Genomic DNA, 25,970 nt, shown 5'->3' with positions numbered 1-25,970 from the left:
TGAAGAAACAGCAGTGGGCTGTGGATTCAATCTCTGAAATGGCTCTTGCAGCTTTATAAGGTAGATTGGAGAATTTTAATAATGTGTAAGAGGTGCTTTGGAAAATGGCAGCATTTTGGTGGCATTCAGGTGTAATTAGAAATGAAAAATCTTCAGAAGGTGTAAATAGCTTATTTTGTGTATGTGTGTGTGTGTAGTGGGGGTGGTGGTGTTGGGGGGTTCATCGTGATTAATCGCTGTGAAAGGAGGAATACAGATTAATTTGAGGATCTTACAAAAAATTACATGGTCTGACTAGTGGTGGTAACTGAATTCATCTCCATATTGTAAATTGTGTCGAGTCAATATCCTGAACCTCCACCAGTTATGCCCAGTTCAGACTACGCAGGCTCCCCAGGGCAGCAGTATAATGAGCAATGCATCTTTACTGTGCTTGGAGTTAATGCAGCAGATCCCTTTCCTCCAGAGAATCAGACCCCTCCACGATTTGTTTTGATGGAGCCCCTTCACAATGCTGCCAGTTTCCATTACAACCATTTGCATTGATGCTTCATTTTTTTCTCTCTGTTTCCCAATCCCAGCTGGTCCCTAGTTATTACACAGGCTACTGATACATCCATAATTAAATCATTCCCCAACAATGCTTCATGCTGCAGCAATATTACGACAGTTCGGAGGAAAAGTTCAGTGGGTTAGCGCCTCCCGTTAGCGCCTGCAGAGGACTGTAACGGGGCGCTGATGCAGTAGCGCTGGGGTGTGGCGAATCCGGCGGTGCACTGGGCACCCGATCTGCTAAATTTAATAGGGACACTTACCGTTGCGTCTCGACTAGACAATGACGGGGAGAGGAGGCGCACAGCTGCAGGATGCCCGCTCCAGCGATGTTATTTAAAGGCATCCGCGTTAATCACTCACAGCTGTCAAGGCAGGTTAATTTCTGAAGTCTCTTGTCAATTTCAGCTAGTGGATGAGTTTGCATGAGTAATTTCAAGGTTCTTTTTTATCAGCATTGTTCTGGCAAGTGCAAAGTGGCGACATTTATTGGTCCAAGATTCAAACTGCTACTCTTGGCAACATTAATGGGGGCTGTACTGGCATGGCATCTCGCCCTCCAGGATCTACGGCAGAGGGAGCATCGGCAGCCAGAAATGCAGGAGCGCGTACGCAGAGGGATGAGGAGAGATGTCGGGGCTCTCACCAAGATGACTTAAATCCCAGAGCTACTTTGCTCATCACATCCCCATCATACCTTCCCTGTCTCATGCCATATCACAGCGTCCTCCTGGATGCAAAGATGAAATGAGAGAGACCACAAAATATTGCAAACTCCATTAATAAATCTGTGCATATCACACAAATCACATCTAATAACTAATGACCCTTGTGATGCCATAGTTGAAGAGCATTGTGTGCAAGGCGTGAGATGTGGGTGTGAGTGTTTGCAGGTCGAGATTGTTGGTGGGTGAGTGCTGGGGATGTGGTGCTTTGGGCAGTGTGTGAAGACTGTGGTACAGATGGTGGTATGTAGCATTTGTTGGAGCATTCAATCACCCTGACCACCTGTCTGAGGTGGATCTGCCATGAGCACACCTGCTTCATTCCTCGAGCTCCTTCGCCTTGTTGTGCTTTTCCTTGCTGAGGCAGCTGCACAGCCATCAATGCTGAGACTGAGGTGCTGCAATATCAATGAACTTTCCCTTTAAGTACTGAGAAACGCCTGTGGCAATGATGTGTTGTGATTAGACGCATCAAAGGCGGACCCGATATTGGTCCGCCTTTGAGTGTAACGTCACTGAGCTATGCCTTTAAGCCTGGCGCTAATTCTCAAACTTTTTGAAAGACGCCACCCTTGCCTGGGCTAAAATTAATTTATAGCCCTTTTCCCACACATCCAAAACAGACACCATACCATGAATCCAGGTCCACTCCTGCTCTATAGAATTTGATTGCCTCTGCACCAGCTTCAGACTACACCATGAATCATGCAATCATTTAGTTGTTTACTTGATCCGGTGTAAGCACCTCTTCAACTTCTGCACATTCAGAGACAATACACAGCTCTTGGCAATTTAGCCTCCCTGACTGTGCTCTGGATTCTCTTTTGGATCAGAAATTGTTTGACTCACTGCATCTATAGCATTTGGTTGTCTTTGAATCACCCATCTTTGATTTCAGGAGTTGAACTATAGATGGCTTGCATGCTGCGAGATGATCACCTGGTTCAGTTGCCTGCCGGTTGACTGGTTTGGGACCTCTGGGTTCACATCTACTAATTGGTTCCCCTGTGCTATGAAGTTGCAAAATGAATGATGAGCTTGGCCATCTGACTTAAGGTTCTGGGACTTTAATCAAACAACCATACTCTTAAATTATCTGGAACCACACAGAAAATATCAATTCATGCACTTTATCTTTCTTTTCTATTGCCTATGGTCCTGAGCTTCCAGGGTCATTTGAAATTTCTCTCTTTATGCTCCTGATGTCTAGTTGAAAGCAGCAATAATCGACTCATAGTGTGCTGGGTCTATTTGGAAAAAATATTTAAAAGCTATAAGAACTCTCGCTCAGAATTCTTTGCCCCATCTATGATAGTTTGCCCGCAATTCCAAAGCCCCTCTGAAGCTGAAAAAAGGTTAGATTTAAGATGTTATTATTTTGTACTGAATTCTGGCCTCAATCATCACCTATGTAGTTCATAGCCATTAAGCCTTTCTGCATCAGTTTCAGAGCATGTCTAAGGTGCTTATTTTCTACTTTGTGTCCAGTGCTGCAATGCATGTGCTGGTGCTGACTCTCCAGTTCTCGAGTAGTGATAAACTCACAACCTTTTCACCTAGAAGTGAAACTGTTATCAACTGAGTCAAACTGGCACATGACAATGTGATATATCCTGCTGGGACCCACTTAAGCCAAACCAATATATCATACCAATGGAGTATCTAAACCATCACATGGAACTGTCAGATACTATCATGTAACTGATTGGAAATAATAATAATATAATCACTTGAAAACAGTGAAAAATTCCAATTTGGCTATGTGGACTTTAGGCATATATCTGCCTATGTACAGTCCATTTACCGCCCATATAATCGCCGAGATTCTGTTTACTGCCCATATTTGATTATAATTGGAAACTAACGCCTGATTATCGCCCATTTATCACCGGTGGAACTTTCGGCATACAATTACCGCCAGGAATGAGCTGAACCGCCCACCCATATTTTTTTAACTAAATCCGATGTCATCTCTCGTGCACTGCCCAGAAGACTGTTTATAATGGAAACAAATGCCCAAATACCGCCCAGATTATCACCGAGCGCTACTTTCAGCATTTCGCCCATATACCGCCCAAATGATCGCTCGCCCAAAAAGACGCTCAACAAAAGCTGCACTCACCTGACCTTAACCCGGCGGTATGGACGCCATTTTGTAAATCGGAGGACGTTTAATAAAAGGCTAATTCAAATTGATGGGAGCATTGAAGTAATTTGTGAGTGATTTTAAGGACGTTTTAAAATCTTGACAATCATCTAATCACATTGTGGTGAATTTTGAGTTTATATTTTGTTTGCAGAGGACAATTTAATAATTTTGAAGACTGATTACGGCATTTATAGTAATGGGGCCTGTAATTTCTCAGCCAGTACTGATGACTACTCACATGCTGCAGAATAGAGATGGGAGAAGGTTCATTGAAGAGCATTATGTGCCCAATCAAAGAGGTGGCAGACTGCTGAGGAAGAGGAGACCTTACACCCAACACATTTACAGGGATAAGCAATCATACCTGGACTTTTCCGATAACATGTGCGTTAGGAGGCTGCACTTCCGAAAGGAGGTCATCAGTGAGATATGTCAGCTAATTAAAGGAGTTCTGCAGCCTACCAGCACCATCAGGACTGCACTGCCCATTGAGGTTAAGGTTACTGTGGCACTTTCCTTCTATGCATCGGACTTCTTTCAGGCCTCAGCTGGTGACATTTGCAACATCTCTCAGCATGCTACACTTTGCTGCATTCGACAGGTGACTGAAGCCCTTTATGCTCGTAGGATGGACTTTATAAATTTCCCTATGAGCTGGGAGGCACGGAGTGAGTGGGCTTTGGGCTTCTCGAGAATAGCAAACTTCTCCAAGGTGCAGGGTGCAATAAACTGTACGCATGTCAAGCACCTTTAGAGAATACAGAATTTTACCATAACCGAAAGGGATTTCACTCCCTGAATGTGCAGCTCGTTGTCGACCAGAAGCAAATAATCATGGCAGTAAATGCAAATTTTCCAGGCAGCATTCATGATGCACACATCTTGCGTGAGAGCACTGTCTCTGACCTGTTTAAGAGTCAGACACAAGGTCACGGTTGGATGCTGGGGGATAAAGGATATGGCCTTGCCAACTGGCTCATGACCCCCCCTGCAAAAGACTCAGACAGAAGCCGAGAAGCGCTACAATGAAAACCATATAGCCACATGCAATATAGTCGAAAAGACAATTGGAGTGCTGAAGCAATGCTTCAAATGCTTGGACCACTCAGGAGGCAACCTACAATACCACCCTGAGCAGGTCGCTGAGTTCATTGTGGTGTGCTGCATGTTGCATAACTTAGCTATCAGGATGGGACAAGAATTGCCAGATGGGACTGCTGGTCCACCTCAGGAGAGAGGGAAGGCGGAAGAGGAGCAGGAAGAGGAGAAGGACGAGGACCTCAGGGAGGACAAACAGCCTGGCGATGAACCCATGCCCCCATCCCACCATATACCGTAGGAAAAGCCCTGTGATAGTTATGCAGCTGCAAGGCTGTTGTGTCAGCAACTCATAAATTACCCCTTTGCATGAAGTTATGTTGGTGACAGTTACAGTTGCGTTATGTTATGTTTCATCCTTGCCTGACCTGACCTGGCCATTGTTTGCAATCCTTGTATTGATGTTTAACCTTTCTGTTATTAGAAGACACTGCACAACAATAGTAAATTAAATAAAAATCTATAATAATTTAACACTTAAAACATTTTTTTTAAACATATTATAAAAGTGAAAAAAACAAACATAAATAAATAATTGAATATAAACACCCATCTCCCCCCCACCTCCAACAGTCAACACATTTTTAATAACAACAATAAGTTTAAAATAACAATTAAAATATAACAGGACAAAAACACCCAGCCACACACCCACCCACCCCCCCAACAGTCAACACATTTTTAATAACAATTATAACTCCAACAACAACCCCGCCAACAGTCAAGAATTTAATAACAAAACAAGAATAAGGCCCCTTCCCCCCACCTGCGGCCACACTTCCCTCTGCTTCTAAAGCCCCCCCCCACCCGGTCTTACCCACACCTCGCTTTCCCACTTACATTCCCCCTTCTTCCCGCATTAACACCAAGCCGTTGTGCAGCAGGGCATCTCAAGCGCTTATGATTTCAGACAAATGTTCGGTTTAAATGTTTTTTATTGAACAAAACCTTGTTGCACATTGACTCAGATAGCTGCACCGTTACACGCTGGTGATTCCTTAACATCAAAGGGTATAATTACATTGAACTTCAATCAATATAAACTTTAACTGTCACCAAGGTGATGCTCACCATTGATGTATGACCTGCACACCCAGCAGTGTGTCAGCCTTGCATATAACACTAACGTTCTTTCAGGCAAAACGATCATTGATGAGCTGCTGACGTAAGGCTCGTGCAGCTATCATGCCACCACGGGCCCATTCATGCGGTCTACAGGGCGGGGCGGGGGTGTTATGTATGTAAACCTGTAAATACCATGTCGAACCATCAGAGGGCTTATCCCCTGGAGTCCCAAGGGATCCCGCAATCCCTTGGGAGCACCTGTACATAAGGAGGCCTCACATGCTGGAGAGGCACTTTGAGATCTGTAATAAAGGACTACGGTCACACCTTACTTTGAGTTCGCAGTATCTAGTCTGACTCTATATTCAAAACAAAATAACTGGCGACGAGATACAGATGACGAACCCAATCGCAACAATGCAGAGAACCATGGGCATCCTGGAGAAATTTTCGGAGGGAGATGATTGGGAAACCTTCGTGGAGCGACTTGACCAATACTTCGTGGCCAATAAGCTGGAAGGAGAAGCGAACGCTGCCAAATGAAGGGCAATCCTCCTCACTGTTTGCAGAGCACCAACATATGGCCTCATGAAAAATCTGCTCGCTCCAGCAAAACCCACAGACAAGTCGTACGATGAGTTGTGCACACTGGTCTGGGAGCATCTAAACCCGAAGGAATGTGTTCTGATGGCGAGGTATCGGTTCTACACGTACAAGTGGCCTGAAGGCCAGGAAGTGGCGAGCTAAGTCGCCGACCTAAGGCACCTTGCAGGACATTGCGAATTTGAAGGACACTTGGAGCTTATGCTCAGGGACTTCTTTGTTCTTGGCATTGGCCATGAAGTAATACTTCACAAACTTTTAACTGTAGAGACCCCAACCTTGAGTAAAGCCATAGCGATAGCCCAGACGTTTATCGCCACCAGCGACAATACCAAACAAATTTCTCAGCACACAAGTGCCGCTGCAAGTACTGTGAACAAAGTAACATTGTTTTTGAATTGAAATGTACAGAGCAGGACTTACACGCCTGCAGCTGCACATCCGCAGATGACTCAGAGTCCATCATCAAGGATGGTGAATATAAGGCCATTAACACCTTGTTGGCGCTGCAGGGGTGATCATCGTTTCCATTCATGCCATTTCAAAGGATACATTTGCAAGGGCTGTGGAACAATGAGACACCTCCAACGTATGTGCAAGCGAGCTGCAAACTCTGCTAATCCTGAAAACCACCATGTTGCAGAGGAGGACAGATCCACGGTGGATCATGATGAACCACAGCCTCAGACCAAGGAGGCAGAGGTATATGGGGTGCACACATTTACCACAAAGTGTCCCCCAATAATGTTGAAAGGTTGAATTAAATTAAATAGACTCCCGGTGTCCATGGAGCTGGACACGGGCGCAAGCCATCCATAATGAGCAAAAAGACATTCGACAAGTGGTAGTGCAGCAAGGCCTCAAGGCCAGTTCTGACTCCCATTCGTACTAAGATGAGAACGTATATATTGTGTTCCTAACACAGATGAGGCTGCACACAGGGAGGTTAAAGTAACAGTGACCTCAGTCTTTAATAAGACGCTTCAGTGAGGAACAGGTCTTAGGGGCCGGCTTATATACAGTGCTCCCAAGGGATGCTGGGGTCCCTTGGGACTTCAGGGGATGAGCTCCGTGGTGGCGGAACATGGGAGTGCATGCTTTACAGATAAACAACATCATACAAAGGAACTGATTCTTGTAATCAGCAGTGCTACCATAAAGGTATCCTACAATGGAGCGGTGTACAAGCTACCACTCTGGGTGGTACCGGGTGATAGCCCCATTCGGCAGGAGCTGGCTGGGAAAGATACGCTGGAACTGGGACGATGTCCGAGCGCTTTCGTCCATCGACGACACCTCATGTGCCCAGGTCCTAAACAAGTTCCCCTTGCTGTTCGAACCAGGCATCAGGAAGTTCCAAGGAGCAAAAGTGCAGATGCATTTGATTCCGGGGGCGCGATCCATCCATCACAAGGCAAGAGTGGTACCTTACATGATGAGAGAGAGGGTGGAGATCGAGTTGGACAGGCTGCAACGAGAGGGCATCATTTCGCCGATCGAATTCAATGAGTGGGCCAATCCTATTGTTCCTGTCCTCAAGGGAGATGGCACCGTCAGAATCTGTGGTGATTACAAAGTAACTATTAATCGTTTCTCACTGCAGGATCTATACCTGCTACCGAAGGCAGACGACCTATTTGCGACACTGGCGGGAGCGAAAACGTTCACGAAGCTGGACTTGACCTCGGCCTACATGACGCAGGAGCTGGAGGAATCATCGAAAGACCTCACCAGCATCAACACGAACAAATTTACAACAGATGCCGTTTGGGATTCGATTGGTCGTGGCGATATTCCAGAGGAACATGGAAAGCTTGCTGAAGTCGGTCCCGCGCATCGTAATCTTCCAGGACGACATTTTGGTTACAGGTCGGGACACCGTCGAGCATCTGCAGAATCTGGAGGAGGTTCTTAGTCGGCTTAATTGTGTGGGGCTTAGGCTCAAATGCTCGAAGTGCGTTTACCTGGCACCTGAAGTGGAGTTCCTGCGGAGAAGAATCGCGGTGGACGACATCAGGCCCACCGATTCGAAGATGGAGGCAATCAAGATCGCACTGAGACCACGGAGCTGCGGTCGTGTCTAGGAGTCCTGAACTATTTTGGTAACTTATTACCGGGTCTTAACACATTGTTAGAACCACTGCACTATTGCTGCATAAAGGAGATGAATGGGTATGGGGTAAAGGCCAAGAAAATGCCTTTGAGAAAGCTAGGATGCTGTTATGTTCAAACAAATTGCTTGTGTTGTACGATCCATGTAAACATTTGGTACTAGCATGTGATGCATCATCGTATGGGGTCGGGTGTGTATTGCAACAAGCTAATGAATTTGGGAAGTTGCAATCGGTTGCTTATGCATCCAGAAGTCTCTCTAAGGCTGAGAGGGCCTACAATATGATCGGAAAAGAAGCGTTAGCTTGTGTTTATGGGGTAAAAAAAATGCATCAATATCTGTTCAGGCTCAAATTTGAATTGGAAACCGACCATAGTCGCTTATATCCCTCTTTTCTGAAAGCAAGAGATAAATACGAATGCATCGGCCCGCATCCAGAGATGGGCGCTCACATTGTCCACATATAACTACGCCATCCGCCACAAGCCAGGCACTGAAAACTGTGCCGATGCTCTCAGTAGGCTGCCATTGCCCGCCACGGGGGTGGAGATGGCACAGCCTGCAGATTTAGTTATGGTAATGGAAGCATTTGAGAGTGAGGAATCACCTGTTACCGCCCGACAGATTAGAACCTGGACGAGCCAGGACCCTTTACTCTCCTTTGTAAAAAGTGTGTGCTCCACGGGAGTTGGTCTCGTGTCCCGTTAGACATGCAGGAAGAAATAAAGCCGTACCAGCGGCGCAAAGGTGAAATGTCGATACAAGCAGACTGCCTCCTATTGGGTAATCGGGTAGTGGTGCCAAAAAAGGACAGAGACGCCTTCATCAGTGATCTCCACAGCACCCACCCAGTCATTGTAATGATGAAAGCGATAGCCAGATCCCACGTGTGGTAGCCCGGTATCGGTGCAGACTTAGAGTCCTGCGTGCATAAATGTAATATATGTCCACAGTTAAGCAATGCACCTAAGGAGACACCACTAAGTTTATGGTCCTGGCCCTCCAAACCGTGGTGCAGGGCCCATGTTGACTATGCAGGCCCGTTCTTTGGAAAAATGTTCTTAGTGGTTGTAGATGCGTACTCCAAATGGATTGAATGTGTGGTAATATCGGCAAGCACGTCCGCTGCCACCATTGAAAGCCTACGGGCCATGTTTGCCACGCATGGCCTGCCTGATGTCCTTGTAAGTAACAATGGGCTGTGCTTTGCCAGTGCCGAGTTCAAGGAATTCATAACCCGCAATAGAAACATAGAAACATAGAAAATAGGAGTAGGCCATTTGGCCCTTCAAGCCTGCACCACCATTCAATGAGTTCATGGCTGAACATGCAACTTCAGTACCCCATTCCTGCTTTCTCGCCATACCCCTTGATCCCCCGAGTAGTAAGGACTACATCTAACTCCTTTTTGAATATATTTAGTGAATTGGCCTCAACAACTTTCTGTGGTAGAGAATTCCACAGGTTCACCACTCTCTGGGTGAAGAAGTTTCTCCTCATCTCGGTCCTAAATGGCTTACCCCTTATCCTTAGGCTGTGACCCCTGGTTCTGGACTTCCCCAACATTGGGAACATTCTTCCTGCATCTAACCTGTCCAGTCCCGTCAGAATTTTAAACGTTTCTATGAGATCCCCTCTCATTCGTCTGAACTCCAGTGAATACAAGCCCAGTTGATCCAATCTTTCTTGATATGTCAGTCCCGCCATCCCAGGAATCAGTCTGGTGAACCTTCGCTGCACTCCCTCAATAGCAAGAATGTCCTTCCTCAAGTTAGGAGACCAAAACTGTACACAATATTCCAGGTGTGGCCTCACCAAGGCCCTGTACAACTGTAGTAACATCTCCCTGCCCCTGTACTCAAATCCCCTCGCTATGAAGGCCAACATGCCATTTGCTTTCTTAACCGCCTGCTGTACCTGCATGCCAACCTTCAGTGACTGATGTACCATGACACCCAGGTCTCGTTGCACCTCCCCTTTTCCTAATCTGTCACCATTCAGATAATTGTCTCTCTGTTTTTACCATCAAAGTGGATAACCTCACATTTATCCACATTATACTTCATCTGCCATGCATTTGCCCACTCACCTAACTTATCCAAGTCACTCTGCAGCCTCATAGCATCCTCCTCGCAGCTCACACTGCCACCCAACTTAGTGTCATCTGCAAATTTGGAGATACTACATTTAATCCTTTCGTCTAAATCATTAATGTACAATGTAAACAGCTGGGGCCCCAGCACAGAACCTTTCAGTACCCCACTAGTCACTGCCTGCCATTCTGAAAAGTATCCATTTACTCCTGCTCTTTGCTTCCTGTCTGCCAACCAGTTCTCAATCCACGTCAGCACACTACCCCCAATCCCATGTGCTTTAACTTTGCACATTAATCTCTTGTGTGGGACCTTGTCGAAAGCCTTCTGAAAGTCCAAATACACCACATCAACAGGTTCTCCCTTGTCCACTCTACTGGAAACATCCTCAAAATATTCCAGAAGATTTGTCAAGCATGATTTCTCTTTCACAAATCCATGCTGACTTGGACCTATCATATCACCTCTTTCCAAATGCGCTGCTATGACATCCTTAATAATTGATTCCATAATTTTACCCACTACCGATGTCAGGCTGACCGGTCTATAATTCCCTGTTTTCTCGCTCCCTCCTTTTTTAAAAAGTGGGGTTACATTGGCTACCCTCCACTCCATAGGAACTGATCCAGAATCTATGGAATGTTGGAAAATGACTGTCAATGCATCCGCTATTTCCAAGGCCACCTCCTTAAGTACTCTGGGATGCAGCCCATCAGGCCCTGGGGATTTATCGGCCTTCAATCCCATCAATTTCCCCAACACAATTTCCCGACTAATAAGGATTTCCCTCAGTTCCTCCTTCTTACTAGACCCTCTGACCCCTTTTATATCCGGAAGGTTGTTTGTATCCTCCTTAGTGAATACAGAACCAAAATACTTGTTTAATTGGTCTGCCATTTCTTTGTTCCTAGTTATGACTTCCCCTGATTCTGACTGCAGGGGACCGATGTTTGTCTTTACGAACCTTTTTCTCTTTAGATATCTATAGAAGCTTTTGCAGTCCATTTTAATGTTCCCTGCAAGCTTCTTCTTGTACTCTATTTTCCCTGCCCTAATCAAACCCTTTGTCCTCCTCTGCTGAGTTCTAAATTTCTCCCAGTCCCCGGGTTCGCTGCTATTTCTGGCCAATTTATATGCTACTTCCTTGGCTTTAATACTATCCCTGATTTCCCTTGATAGCCACGGTTGAGCCACCTTCCCTTTTTTATTTTTACGCCAGACAGGAATGTACAATTGTTGTAGTTCATCCATGCGGTCTCTAAATGTCTGCCATTGCCCATCCAATGTCAACCCCTTAAGCATCATTCGCCAATCTATCCTAGCCAATTCACACCTCATACCTTCAAAGTTACCCTTCTTTAAGTTCTGGACCATGGTCTCTGAATTAACTGTTTCATTTTCCATCCTAATGTCGAATTCCACCATATTATGGTAACTCTTCCCCAAGGGGCCTCACACAACGAGGTTGCTAATTAATCCTCTCTCATTACACAACACCCAGTCTAAGATGGCCTCCCCCCTAGTTGATTCCTCAACATATTGGTCTAGAAAACCATCCCTTATGCACTCCAGGATATCCTCCTCCACCGTATTGTTTCCAGTTTGGTTAGCCCAATTTATATGCATATTAAACTCACCCATGATAACTGCTGCACCTTTATTGCATGCACCCCTAATTTCTTGTTTGATGCTGTCCCCAACCTCACTACTACTGTTTGGTGGTCTGTACACAACTCCCACTAGCATTTTCTGCCCCTTGGTATTCCGTAGCTCCACCCATACCGATTCCACATCATCCAAGCTAATGTCTTTCCTTACAATTGCATTAATTTCCTCTTTAACCAGCAATGCCACCCCGCCTCCTTTTCCTTCCTGTCTATCCTTCCTCAATGTTGAATACCCTTGGATGTTGAGTTCCCAGCCTTGGTCACCCTGGAGCCATGTCTCCGTGATGCCAACCACATCGTATCCGTTAACTGCTATCTGCCCAGTTAATTCGTCCACCTTATTCCGAATACTCCTCACATTGAGGCACAGAGCCTTCAGGCTTGCCTTTTTAACACACTTAGACCCTTTAGAATTTTGCTGCGAAGTGGCCCTTTTTGTTTTTTGCCTTGGGTTTCTCTGCCCTCCACTTTTACTCATCTCCTTCCTGTCTTTTGCTTCTGTCTCCAATTTGTTTCCCTCTGTCTCCCTGCATTGGTTCCCATCCCCCTGCCATATTAGTTTAACTCCTCCCCAACAGCACTAGCAAGCACTCCTCCTAGGACATTGGTTCTGGTCCTGCCTTGGTGCAGACCGTCTGGTTTGTACTGGTCCCACCTCCCCCAGAACTGGTTCCAATGCCCCAGGAATTTGAATCCCTCCCTGCTGCACCACTGCTCAAGCCACGTATTCATCTGAGCTATCCTGCGATTCCTATTCTGACTAGCACGTGGCACTGGTAGCAATCCCGAGATTACTACTTTTGAGGTCCTACTTTTTAATTTAGCTCCTAGCTGCTTAAATTCGTCTCGTACGACCTCATCCCGTTTTTTACCTATGTCGTTGGTACCAATGTGCACCATGACAACTGGCTGTTCACCCTCCCTTTTCAGAATGTCCTGCACCTGCTCCCGAGACATCCATGACCCTTGCACCAGGGAGGCAACATACCATCCTGGACTCTTGGTTGCAGCCGCAGAATCGCCTATCTATTCCCCTTACAATTGAATCCCCTATCACTATCGCTCTCCCACTCTTTTTCCTGCCCTCCTGTGCAGCAGAGCCAGCCACGGTGCCATGAACTTGGCTGCTGCTGCTCCCCCCTGATGAGTCATCCCCCTCAACAGTACTCAAAGCAGTGTATCTGTTTTGCAGGGGGATGACCGCAGGGGATCCCTGCACTACATTCCTTGCACTGCTCTTTCTGTTGGTCTTCCATTCCCTCTCTGGCTGTGGACCCTTTATTTGTGGTAAGACCAACTCACTAAACGTGCTATTCACGTCATTCTCAGCATCGTGGATGCTCCAGAGTGATTCCACCTTCAGCTCCAATTCCGCGACGCGGTCCATCAGGAGCTGGAGGCGGACACCCTTCCCGCACATGTAGTCTTCAGGTGTCCCTGGTTTCCCACATAGTACAGGAGGAGCATAACACGTGTCTGAGCTCTCCTGCCATGACTTAACCCTTAGATTAACTTAAATTGGCAACAACAATGTTAAAAGTTACTTACTGATATAGAAGAGAAAAAAGAAAAAACTACTTACCAATCACCAGCCAATTACTTACCCCCTTGGCTGTGACGTCACTTTTCTATTTCTTTCTACTTGTTTTTTGCCTTCTCCCTGTAGCTGCACAAGCACGCCTCTCCAACGAACTCACGCTGCTCCCGACTCAGCGACGCACCTCCTGACCTCGCGGCCTTTTTATAGGCCTCTCCAACGAACTCATGCTGCTCCCGACTCAGGGATCCAATGGGATCAAACATATCACATCTGTCCCATTTAAACCAGCGTCCAACGGTCAGGCAGAACAAGCAGTTCAAACAATCAAGCAGAGCTTGAAAAGGGTAACTAAAGGCTCACTGCAGATTCGCTTATCCAGAGTCCTGCTCAGTTACCGCACAAGATCCCATTCGCTCCCGTTGGGGTCCCTCCCGCTGAACTACTCATGAAAAGGACACTTAAGACAAGGCTCTTGTTAGTCCACCCTGATCTACATGAACAGGTAGAGAGCAGACGGCTTCAACAGAATACATATCATGATCGCGCAAATGTGTTACATGAAATTGAGATAAATGATCCTGTAGTTGTGTTGAACTATGGACAAGGTCCCAAGTGGCTTCCTGGCACTGTTTTAGCCAAAGAGGGGAGTAGGGTGTTTGTGGTCAAACTCGCAAATGGACTCACCTGTAGGAAACACTTGGACCAAACCAAACTCAGATTTACGGACTATCCAGAACAACCCACAATAGACTCCACCTTTTTCGACCCTCCAACACACACACAAGTGGTAACCGAACCAGCGGTTGACCACAAAGCAGAACCCATCACCCGCAGCAGCCCAGCAAGACTCACCACCCCCAGCAGTCCAGCAAGGCCAGCTGCACAACAGCCCAGCGAGGGCCCAACAAACGACTCACCAAAACCAGCATTTGCACCGAGACGATCAACCAGGGAAAGGAAGGCCTCAGATCGACTCACGTTGTAAATAGTTACACTATTGACTTTGGTGGGGGTGGGGGGAGTGTTGTTCTGTATGTAAACCTGTAAATATCATGTCTAACCACCAGAGGGCTTATCCCCTGGAGTCCCAAGGGATCCCACAATCCCTTGGGAGTATGTGTATATAAGGAGGTCTCACAAGCTGGAGAGGCACTCTGAGATCTGTAATGAAGGACTACGGTCACACCTTACTTTGAGCTCGCAGTATCTAGTCTGGCTCTGTATTCAAGTCATAACAGGGGGCATGGCTTCAGCTCAGCCTGATTGTCTGGGGTGATGTCAGCGTCCGCCTCCTCGTCCTCCTCTCTGGTGAGGTGGACTGTCAGACTCTTCAGGCAATTCTTGTCCCCTCCTGATAGCCAAGTTATGCAGCATGGAGCACACCACTACGAATTGAGCTACCTGCTCAGGGTGGTATTGGAGCTCGCCACCTGAGTGGTCCAGGCATCTTAAGCGCTGCTTAAGCACTCCATTGGTTTTCTCCACAATATTGCGAGTGGTTCCGTGGCTCTCGTTGTATCGCCTCTCGGCTTCGGTGTGGGTGTCATCCAGGGGTGTCATCAGCCAGGTGACGAGGCCATATCCTTTGTCACCAAGCATCCAGCATTGACCTTGTGGCTGATTGTTAAACAAGTCAGATACAGTGCCCTCACGCCTGATGTAAGCATCATGGATGCTGCCCGTAAATTTAGCATTCACTGCCATTATAATTTGCTGGTGGTTGACAACGAGTTGGACAGTCAGGGAGTGGAATTCCTTGCGGTTCCTGAAAACCTCTACATCCTGAAAAGGTGCCCGCATCACGATGTGCGTAGAGTCTATTGCTCCCTGCACCTTGAGGAATTTGCAATTCTGGAGAATCCTGGATCCCTCTCAATCTATGCCTCCCTGGTCATAGGGAAGCTAATCAAGTCCCTCCTGCATGTGTATGGGGCTTCAGTGACCTGTCGAATGCAGCAATGCATGGCATGCTGAGACAGACCGCAAATGTCGCCAGCTGAGGCCTGAAAAGAAACCGATACGTAGAACAACAGTGCCGCGGTGACTTTGACCTCGATGGACAGTGCAGTACTGATGGTGCTGGCAGGCTGCAGATCTGCCTTTATGAGCTGGCATACCTCAGTGATAACCTCTTTGTGGAAGTGCAGTCTCCAAAGGCAGGTGGTGTCGGGCAAGTCGAGGTAAGACCGCTTGCCCATGTACTTGCGGGGGGTGTAACGTCTGGTCCTTCTCATCAGTCTGGCACGTTTTACATTGGGCACATAATGCTGTGGAGCGTACCTTCAGCCATCTCGAACCTGCAGCATGTAATTGGTCATCAAGAGAGAGTGAGAAAGGACAGGCCCCATTGCAATAGCTCTGTTTTCCACCGATTGGTCACAAAGAATGAATGTCCCGACGAAGACAACTATTAAATTTCAATTTAATAGTCAAGTATGGTCAAGATGTTTGTACAGTTGTTCACATCACCTCCAAAGACCTCCAGTGTACATCCGACCTCCCCCCGAAGTTGAAGCAGAGCAGCCTTTTAAAGGATGTGACATGTGATGTGGAACATGGCGTCCATAACGCTGTGATTAGTTCCAGTTAGTTCCACTTTTTCCAGGCAGTTTTTTAGGTGAGCGATATTGTGGGCGATATGTGTGCGAGGTGGTGAAATTGACGCTGGGCGATCTCATGGCCGCTAGTTTCGGCTAATGTGATCTTTACAACAAAAAAAGTGGCCGATCGGTATTATTGAATCTCGGCATTAATTCCGTGTGGAAACTAACACTGTGCGATATTAAAGCCGTTGATTTCGCCCATTCTGATGATTCCGCCCAAAATAAGTGGGCGGGCGGTATTATTTTTTCCTGGCGCTACGCACATGGGGAAAGTAATGCTTGGCGATAAGTTTCCGAAAAATGCCCGTAGTTTCCATTTTGTGGCTAAATGGGCGATATATGGGAGTTATATGTCATTTCAGCGGTAAAATGGACGTTAACTGGGCCATAAGCATGTAAAAAAGTGGAAAATCTAGCCCCATGACCCTAGTTTTAGTTTCCCCTATGAGTGGAAATATCCTCTCTGCATCCACCTTGTCGAGCCCCCTCATTATCTTATAAGTTTCAATAAGATCACCTCTCATTCTTCTGAACTCCAATATGTATAGGCCCAACGTACTCAACCTATCCTTATGTCAACACCCTCATCTCCGGAATCAACCTAGTGAACCTTCTCTGAACAGCCTCCCATGCAAGTATATCCTTCCTTAAATGCGGAGACCAGAACTGTATGCAGTATTCCAGGTGTGGCCTCACCAATACCCTGTACAATTGTAACAGGACTTCTCTGCTTTTATACTCTATCCCCCTTGCAATAAAGGCCAACATTTCATTTGCCTTCCTGATTACTTGCTATATTTGCATACTAACTTTTTGTGTTTCATGCACAAGGACCCCCAGGTCTCTCTGTACTGCAGCACTTTGCAATTTTTCTTCATTTAAATTATAATTTGCTTTTCTATTATTTCTGCCAAAGTGGATAACTTCACATTTTCCCACATTATACTCCATCTGCCAAATTTTTGCCCACTCACTTAGCCTATCTATATCTCTTTGCAGATTTTTTGGTGTCCCCCTCACAATTTGCTTTCCCACCCATCTTTGTATCATCAGCAAACTTGGCTACATTACACTCAGTCCCTTCATCCAAGTCATTAATATAGATTGTAAATAGTTGAGGCCCAGCACCGATCCCTGCGGCACCCCACTAGTTATTGTTTGCAACTGCTCTATCAATGCTAATATATTACCCCTTGTGCAGTAACCTCTTATGTGGCACTTTATCGAATGCCATCTGGAAATCCAAATACACCACATCCACTGGTTCCCCCTTATCCACCCTACTCATTACATCCTCAAAGAACTCCAGCAAATTTGTCAAACATGATTTCCCTTTCATAAAACCATGCTGATTCTGCTTGATTGAATCATGCTTTTCCAAATGTCGCGCTACTGCTTCTTTAATAATGGACTCCAGCATTTTCCCAATGACAAATGTTAGGCTAACTGGTCTTTAGTTTCCTGCTTTTTGTCTGCCTTCTTTTTTAAATAGTGGCATTACATTTGCGGTTTTCCAATCTGCTGGAACCGCCCCAGAATCCAGGGAATTTTGGTAGATTACAATCAATGCATCCAATATCTCTGCAGCCATTTCTCTTAAGACCTTAGAATGTAAGGCATCAAGTCCAGGGGACTTGTCTGCCTTTAGTCCCATTATTTTACCTATAGGTCAACAGGCCCTCCTCCTGTCCGCCTGCGCTAGGCGCAATTCTTAGATATCTTCTTCTGCAAAGGTGACAAGGGCATGGCATAAACTAATTACCTAGGTACAATTAGGAACGCACAGATATTATAATCCACAATTAGTCATTGCCCATGCTATTCATCATTAATGTTATATGCTAATACAGTTTGTATGTAATTGATGCATGGTTATATCATCTACATTCAGAGAATAAATTGAAGAAGATTGCGGGTAGGAACTAATATGTGACACCAAGATTACCCAGCTTAATTACAATCTGGCAGATTTACATTTTAATTAATGAGTCAGTGCATCATTACAATTATAAATTTAGTAATTTAATAATTACTCTTGCAGACCCAACCAGGTCGTTCCAGCGCTTGCGTCATTGGTTTGGCTCTCTGATATCATGGGCCGCCGATGAAACAACTTCGACGATCTCTGCCTAGATTGTTTGGTACACGCGGGGGGAGGGTGTGAGTTGTTTCCCATGACCTTCCCAGGTTAATTGGCCACACCGAGTCTCCACCTCGTGGGCAAGGGCTGCGTTTGCCTCATCTGAAAAGCATTTAGCCCTCCTTCTCCCTCCAACCTCTGCCAAATCAGTCTCTTCCTCACCCACATCTGCCACCTCACCAACATCACTCACTCCCGACTCCTCTTAATCCATCTGTATTTTTAAAAAATTAGCATCCGTTTTTTCTTTTTGGTAGCCTCGATACAACCTTCCTGCTCAGCTCCGAAGACAAAATACGGTCTCTCTCTCCCTCTCTTTGTCTTCTGAGTATGTGCAGATGACCTCTAACCTCCTGAATTGCAGGAAAAGTCAATTGCCTGAAAAAAAATGCACATGCTCGGGACGGCCGTTGCTATGGACGCCGGCCTAGCATGACTGAATACATCCCTATCGTCTATTTCACATTGCTATGGCTATCACCCAAATTAAAAAGGCGAAACTAGCGGTTTTTAAAATGGGCAATATTTCGGCGATCCTGAAAAATAAAACAACCACTAAAGCCCATTTTTGGGCAATAGCGATGATAATGGAAAAGTCAAGCCCATGATGATGGATTGCAAAAGTAGTACCAGGTAATTTAGCTATCACTGGGGAAAATTTTGACTTTGTGTGATATTGTAAAATGGACGATAGCGAACTGGCAGCCCGTTTTAGAGCTCTCATGAATTTTATTTCTATTGAAGTGAATAACACCACTATACCTAGAGACTATGTAAGGCAAACCTGAATTTGTAACAATTATCTAGGGGATGTTTATAATGCTATGTCGATAGCTAGACAATTTGCAAATTATTCAACAAAATCTTCATAATATGATATGCAGCAACTTTGCTCAGAAATAATTTAATATAGAAATTATGGCTTGAAATTACCTGGGCATATATGTGCTGTCAATAATAGTTCCGCCAAAGCATTTCTTTTAAACTAAGGTTATTTAATGAAACCTTAAGATTCATGTTTACAACTTATGAATCTTATAGTTGACGTGTCAGAATAAGAATCAATTTAGTTTGACAAGAAACAATCCATCTTTAAATAAATGCAACTGGCATATAACAAGATATGTGTAAGTAGAATTTTTTTGTGAAATAACATGATACAATGAATTCTTCCATCCTAGCTACAGACTGAATCTGCATTAATCTAAATAGGACCATTGGCATTACTAATTGTGTGCTGCTGAAGTTGTTGGTAAATCAAGAGATTGCACAGGCCTCCCAGGCAAATGTAACACGTTTCTACATTAAAAAAAAGGATGCTTAGATTGGACACAGAAAGTAAACAGCAAAGCTGTTGAATCAACAGGGTTTCTAGCTCCTAATTCCCATAATCACCACAATGTGTTTGTAGAACTGGGAAACAAGCACGTTGAGTTCTGTGACCCATTCAAATAGTGTTGCAGTCTGACACGCATCACAGATTGTATTTTTTTACTAAAACAAAATACTGCGGATGCTGGAGATCTGATATAAAACAGAAAATGCTGGAAATACTCAGCAGGTCAGGCAGCATCTGTGGTGAAAGAAACAGAGTTAATGTTTCAGGTTGATGACCCTTCGTCAGAACAGTTCTGACAAAGGGTCATCCACCTGAAATGTTAACTTGTATATTTTTAGTTAAGGAAAAATAGATCTGGTCACTCATCTCATTGCTGTTTGCAGGAAATAACTGTTAGCAATGTGGCTGCCATTTTCCCTACATAACAACAGAGAAATGAGATTACCTGGGAATTCCTGGCCCAAGACCATCCAAAGTGAAGGAGGAGCATCCGGGAGGGCGCTGAGAACCTCGAGTCTCGTCGCCGAGAGCATGCGGAAACCAAGCGCAGGCAGCGGAAGGAGCATGCGGCAAACCAGGCTCCCCACCCACCCTTACCTTCAACCGCTGTCTGCCCCACCTGTGACAGAGACTGTAATTCCTGCATTGGACTGTACAGTCACCTGAGAACTCACTTTTAGAGTCTTCCTCGATTTCGAAGGACAGCCTATGATGATGATGATGATGATGATAGCAACAGGCACTACTCTTGAAAGTCCTTTTTCTTTAAAGTCTAAATAATTTCATTGTTTCTGTATTTTTTGCACATTTTTGCAAGGACAGTGAAAAATACAAGGAAATGGCCAAAGGTGTGTAAGAAAATACTGGGTGCAACTATAACATGTAGGTGTAACATTTTAGGAAGTTTGCTATTTATCCAGGGAAACGATTTAGGAATGAATTATATTGATGTGTTTGCATTTAATTTAAAGTGAATCCACAAAGGATTAAGGCACAACTTGCAGCTGAGGCTAAAAAATGAGTTGTGTTGTCAAGCCAGACATGTCAAAACCACTGAAGCTGCATTCCTGGGACAATTGCAGATCATTATCTTGTGTCAGAGTTCACAGCAAACCATCACACCTAATATTGTTGGGATGACCCCCTTTCATTTGAGCTCAGCAGAGGTCAGTTACCAGGGTAGTTGGTTTAATTAACTGGCCAACTGCCCAAACTGTGGTTGCAAGAGAAGGCAGAGGAAGGCCTCGTCCCCCTGCATTGTGTGAATGCAGTGGACGGGGCAAAGATAAAGGAAGACAGTTGGGACTTCAGTCAGTTGGGAGAAAGGCAAGAATGGTCCAGGCAGTTTATTGTAACACAATTGTTGATGAAGCCTATGTTAACCTTGGTCTGTTTCAAGCTCAGAGAGACTAAAAACAAGTGTATTTAGCCCACTAATTTGGCAAGTTTTATTCTTTTCCTTATTCACAGGGAAGAGTTTGAAGGTAAGTGAAGTAAGTGAGTTTTATCATGCCTGTCATTCTATGCCTTCAATTGCTGTCTGTAAAATAAAGCAGCTTAACAATTCAGTTTGCCTACTGAAAGGTTGGAGAGTTAACACTCAAGGTACGAGTGAAAAACACAATATCCAGTTCAGATCACAAGGGTGCACTATTGTTATGTCCCCTGGTTACACCATTGTGTGACTGGATACAGCATAGAATAGGATCATAGTCCCCAAGTTTCCACATGATTTGCTCCTGATTTTTAGGACCAACTGGTGTAGAACAGAGTATCTTAGAAATTGGAATTCTCGTCATTTAGTTTGCTCCAGTTCTAGTCAGTTAGAACAGTTTCACTTTGGAACAGAATTTTTTTTTCAAACGGGGGCGTGTCCGGCCACTTACGCCTGATTTCAAAGTTTCGTGAGTGAAAACTTACTCCAAACTAACTTAGAATGGAGTAAGTGAAGATTTTTGTACGCTCGAAAAAACCTTGTCTACACTTTAGAAAATCAGGCGTAGGTTACAAATTAGGCGTAGGGAATGGTGGGGGGGGGGGGGGAGGGGGGGAGGGGGGAAGGGAAGTCATTAAATTCTACAATCAATCCTTAGGTTATACTAAGACAAATATTATACAAATAAATCCAACCTGAATAAAAATTTCTAAGCAAAGAAAAGATTAAATAAACCATGTTCCTACCTGTGTGAAAGTGCTTCAGGCGGGCCTTTCATGTTGGAGACAGACAGCGGTGTGGCGTCAGTGTCTCGACGGCAGCGGCAGCAAACTTCGAGTTGAGCTGCAGTGCTTGAGGCAGGCCTTCATTCTCTTCGTGGCTGGCCGCGAAGAAGCAGCTCCGGACGGACCCGAGGCCATTCGGCCATGAGATATCAGCGGCGTCAGTGGCTGGCCGGCAGCCGAAGAATCAACACCTGACACACGCAGCTCTTTATGGTGCTTGAGGCCATTTGGCCACGCTTTAGGGGCGGCGTCAGTGGCTCGACGGCAGCCGAAGATACAGCAGCAGCCTTCGAGCTGTGAGGGGGACTGAGGCCATTTGGACAGGGAGAGGCAGCCACATCGACAGTTTTATATTTAAATTTGCAGAATGGGTGCTGCATTGTCAACACCACATATTATGCAATGGTTTGCCATCTTTGTTCTTGGTGGACGTTGATCCATTGCAAAGTTGAATTGGCACTCTTATTTCTCCAAACACACAGTCCTTAATTTGCATGCACCAATGCAGCACCGGTTCTGCAAGTTTAGCAGTGAAAAGCTGAACTCACTGATTTCAGCAGGTGATTTATTCAGCAGTGCTGCTAAAAGCACTCCCTCACACACAGAAATATCAAAAAAAATTAAATTACAAGCCTTTGCAGGGGTCCAAGAAATCTTCACTTTTTCTGCAGTATTTTTAAAAATGGCCGAGTGCCAATGTTTGTGTGAGACTGCGCGTGCGCATACACTCCAACGCGCATGCGCAGGGTTTCCGGCACCACGAAGGCTAATTTAAATTGTACCCGCCCCCTGCTACTTAGAAAATCGGCGCGAGTGTTAGGCTCCGCCCCCTGCTGTGAAGAGCGCGCCGCGCCAAGCAGACATCGAGCTCCAAGGAGCTCGAGAATATCGGACTTTTTTTTAGGCGCAGTTTTCGGCGTGAAAAACAGGCGCCCAGCTCGGAGGTGCGCCGTTTTCGCCGCGGGACTTGGGGCCATAGAATGGTTACAGCACAGTATTCGGCCTGTCAAGCCCATGCCGACTCTCTTCAAGAGCACTTTAGCTAGTCCCAATCCCCCGCCCTTTCTCCATAACTTGCAATTTTTTTTCTTTCAGGTACTTATCTAATTCCCTTTTGAAAGACACGATAAAGTGGATAAATCCCCAGATGAAATGTATCTCAGGCTGTTAAGAGAAGTAAAAGAGGAAATAGCAGAGGCTCTAACCATCATTTTGCAATCCTCTCTGGCTACAGGTGTGGTGCCGGTACACTGGAGGACTGCTAACATTAAGACTTTGTTTAAAAAGGGGGAAAGGGATAGACCAAGTAATTACAGACGAGTCAGCCTGACCTCAGTGGTGGAAAAATTATTGGAAAAAATTCTGAGGGACAGGATAAATCTTTATTGAGAAAAACACGGAGTAATCAAGAACAGTCAGCGTGGATTTGTTAAGGGAAGGTCGTGTCTGACTAACTTGATTGAATTTTTTGAGGAGGTAACAAGGAGGGTCGATGAGGGCAGTGTGTTTGATGAAGTGTATCTGGATTTTAGCAAGGCTTTTCATAAGGTCCCACATGGTAGACTGGCCACGAAAGTAAAAGCCCATGGGATCCAAGGCAAAGTGGCAAGTTGGATCCAAAATTGGCTCAGAGGCAGAAAGCAAAGGGTAATGGTTGATGGGTGTTTTATGACGGGAAGGCTGCTTCCAGTAGGGTTCTGCAGGGCTCAGTACTAGGTCCCTTGCTTTTTGTGGTATACATCAATGATTTAGACTTGAATGTAGGGGGTATGATTAAGAAGTTTGCAGATGATACAAAAATTGGCTGTGTGGTTGATAATGAAGAAGAAAGCTGTAGACTGCAGGAAGATATCAATGAGCTGGTCAGGTGGGCAGAACAGTTGCAAATGGAATTAAATCCAGAGAAGTGTGAGGTAATTTGGGGAGGGCTAACCAGGCAAGGGAATACACATTAAATGGCAGGACATTGAGAAGTGTAGAGGAACAAAGGGATCTTGGAGTCCATGTCCACAGATTCCTGAAGGTAGCAGGCCAGGTAGATAAGGTGGTTTAGAAGGCATATAGAATACTTGCCTTTATTAGCTGAGGCATAGAATATAAGAGCAGGGAGGTTATACTTGAATTTTATAAAACACTAGTTGGGCCACAGCTAGAGTATTGCATGCAGTTCTGGTCACCAAATTGCAGGAAGATGTGATTGCACTAGAGAGGGTACAGAGGAGATTTATGAGGATGTTGCCTGGACTGGAGAATTTTAGCTATGAGGAAAGATTAGCTTGGCTGTGTTTATTTTTTTTGGAACAGAGGAGGTTGAGGGGCGACCTTACTGTGGTGTATAAAATTATGAGGGGCCTGGATAGAGTGGATAGGAAGGAGCTGTTTTCCTGAGCAGAGGGGTCAACAACCAGGGGGCATAGATTTAAATTAATTGGTGGGAGGTTTAGAGGGAATTTGAAGGGAATTTTTTTCACCCAGAGGGTGGTAGAAGGCAGAAACCTTCACCACATTTAAAAAGTACTTGGATGTGCACTTGGCTTCGCACCAAGAACTGGAAAGTGGGATTAGGCTGGATAGTCCTGTCGACCGGCACCTACACGATGGGCCAAAATGGCATCTTTCCATGCTGTACATTTCTATGATTCTATGAGTCTGCATTCACCACCCTTTCAGGCAGTGCATTCCCAGATCATAACCACTTGCTGCATAAAAAAGCTTTTCCTCATGTCGCCTTTGGTTCTTCTGCCAATCACCTGAAATCTGTGTTCTCTGGTTCTCAACCCTTCCGCCAATGGGAACAGTTTATCTCTATCTACTCTGTGTAGACCCCTCATGATTTTGAACATCTCTATCAAATCTCCTCTCAATCTTCTCTGCTCTAAAGAGAACAACCCTAGCTTCTCCTATCTATCCATGTAACTGAAGTCTCTCATTACTGGAACCGGTTTGTAAATCTTTTCTGCACCCTCTCTAAAGCCTTCACATCCTTCCTAAAGTATGCTGCCCAGAATTGGACACAATACTCCAGTTGTGGCTCGCATGGGCACATTCTTGAACCAAAGACACCACACATGGTTGTGACCAGCATCACTGAACCTGAGAGAATATCAAAAACAGGAACAAATATTGTAACTGCCTGTACAGTTTGATCGTGATGTATCAATCATATATGATGTTGCATTGGTGAATTCTATTAAACTAGGAGGTGTTGTTATGCAGAATAAAAACAGAAAATGCTGGAAATATTCATCAGGTCAGACAGTATCTGTGGAGAGAGAAACAGAGTTAACATTTCAGATTGATGACCTTTCATCAGAACTGGGAAAAGTTGGAGATGTAACAGTTTTTAAGCAAGGACAGAGGCAAGGACATGGGGGTGGGGGGGGGGGTGGGGGGGTGGGGAGGAAAGAAGAAACAGGAAGGGTTGAAGGCAGGAGAGATTAAATGACAAAAGGGATAATGATGCGAGGCAAAAGGGGATGGTAATGGGACAAGTAAAGAAACAAAAGATGGGTCAAGAGGAGGTGTAAATGAGAATAGAAGAATCATTACGAAGAGCTACTGTCAGTAAAAATGGGAGGAGTGGATATGATCTGAAAATGTTGAACTCAATATTGAGTCCTGAAGGCTGTAAAGTGCCTAATCAAAAGATGCGGTGCTGTCCCTCGAGCTTACATTGAGCTTCATTGGAACAGTGTAGGAGGAAGAGCACAGGGAGGTCAGAGTGGGAGAGGGGCAGAGAATTAAAATGACAGACGACCGGAAGCTTGGGGCCACGCTTGCAGACTGAACAGAGGTGTTCTGCAAAGTGGTTATCCAATCTGCATTTGGCCTCCCCAAGGTAGAGGAGGCCTCATTGTGAGTAGAGAATACAGTATACTAAACTGAAAGAAGTACAAGTAAATTGCTGTTTCACCTTGAATGCCTGTTTGGGGCTCTGGACGGTATGAAAGGAGGAGGTAGAAGGGTAGGTGTTGCATTTCCCATGCTTGCACGGGAAGTTGCCATGGGAAGCGGTGGGGGTTTTGGGGGTGATTGAGGAGTGGGCTATGGTATTGCGGAGGGA

The sequence above is a fragment of the Pristiophorus japonicus genome, chromosome 15, assembly GCF_044704955.1.
Source record: "Pristiophorus japonicus isolate sPriJap1 chromosome 15, sPriJap1.hap1, whole genome shotgun sequence".
Taxonomy (NCBI): Eukaryota; Metazoa; Chordata; class Chondrichthyes; family Pristiophoridae; genus Pristiophorus; species Pristiophorus japonicus.
The sequence above is the reverse complement of the archived record's forward strand: the minus strand, read 5'-3'. Positions refer to the sequence as shown.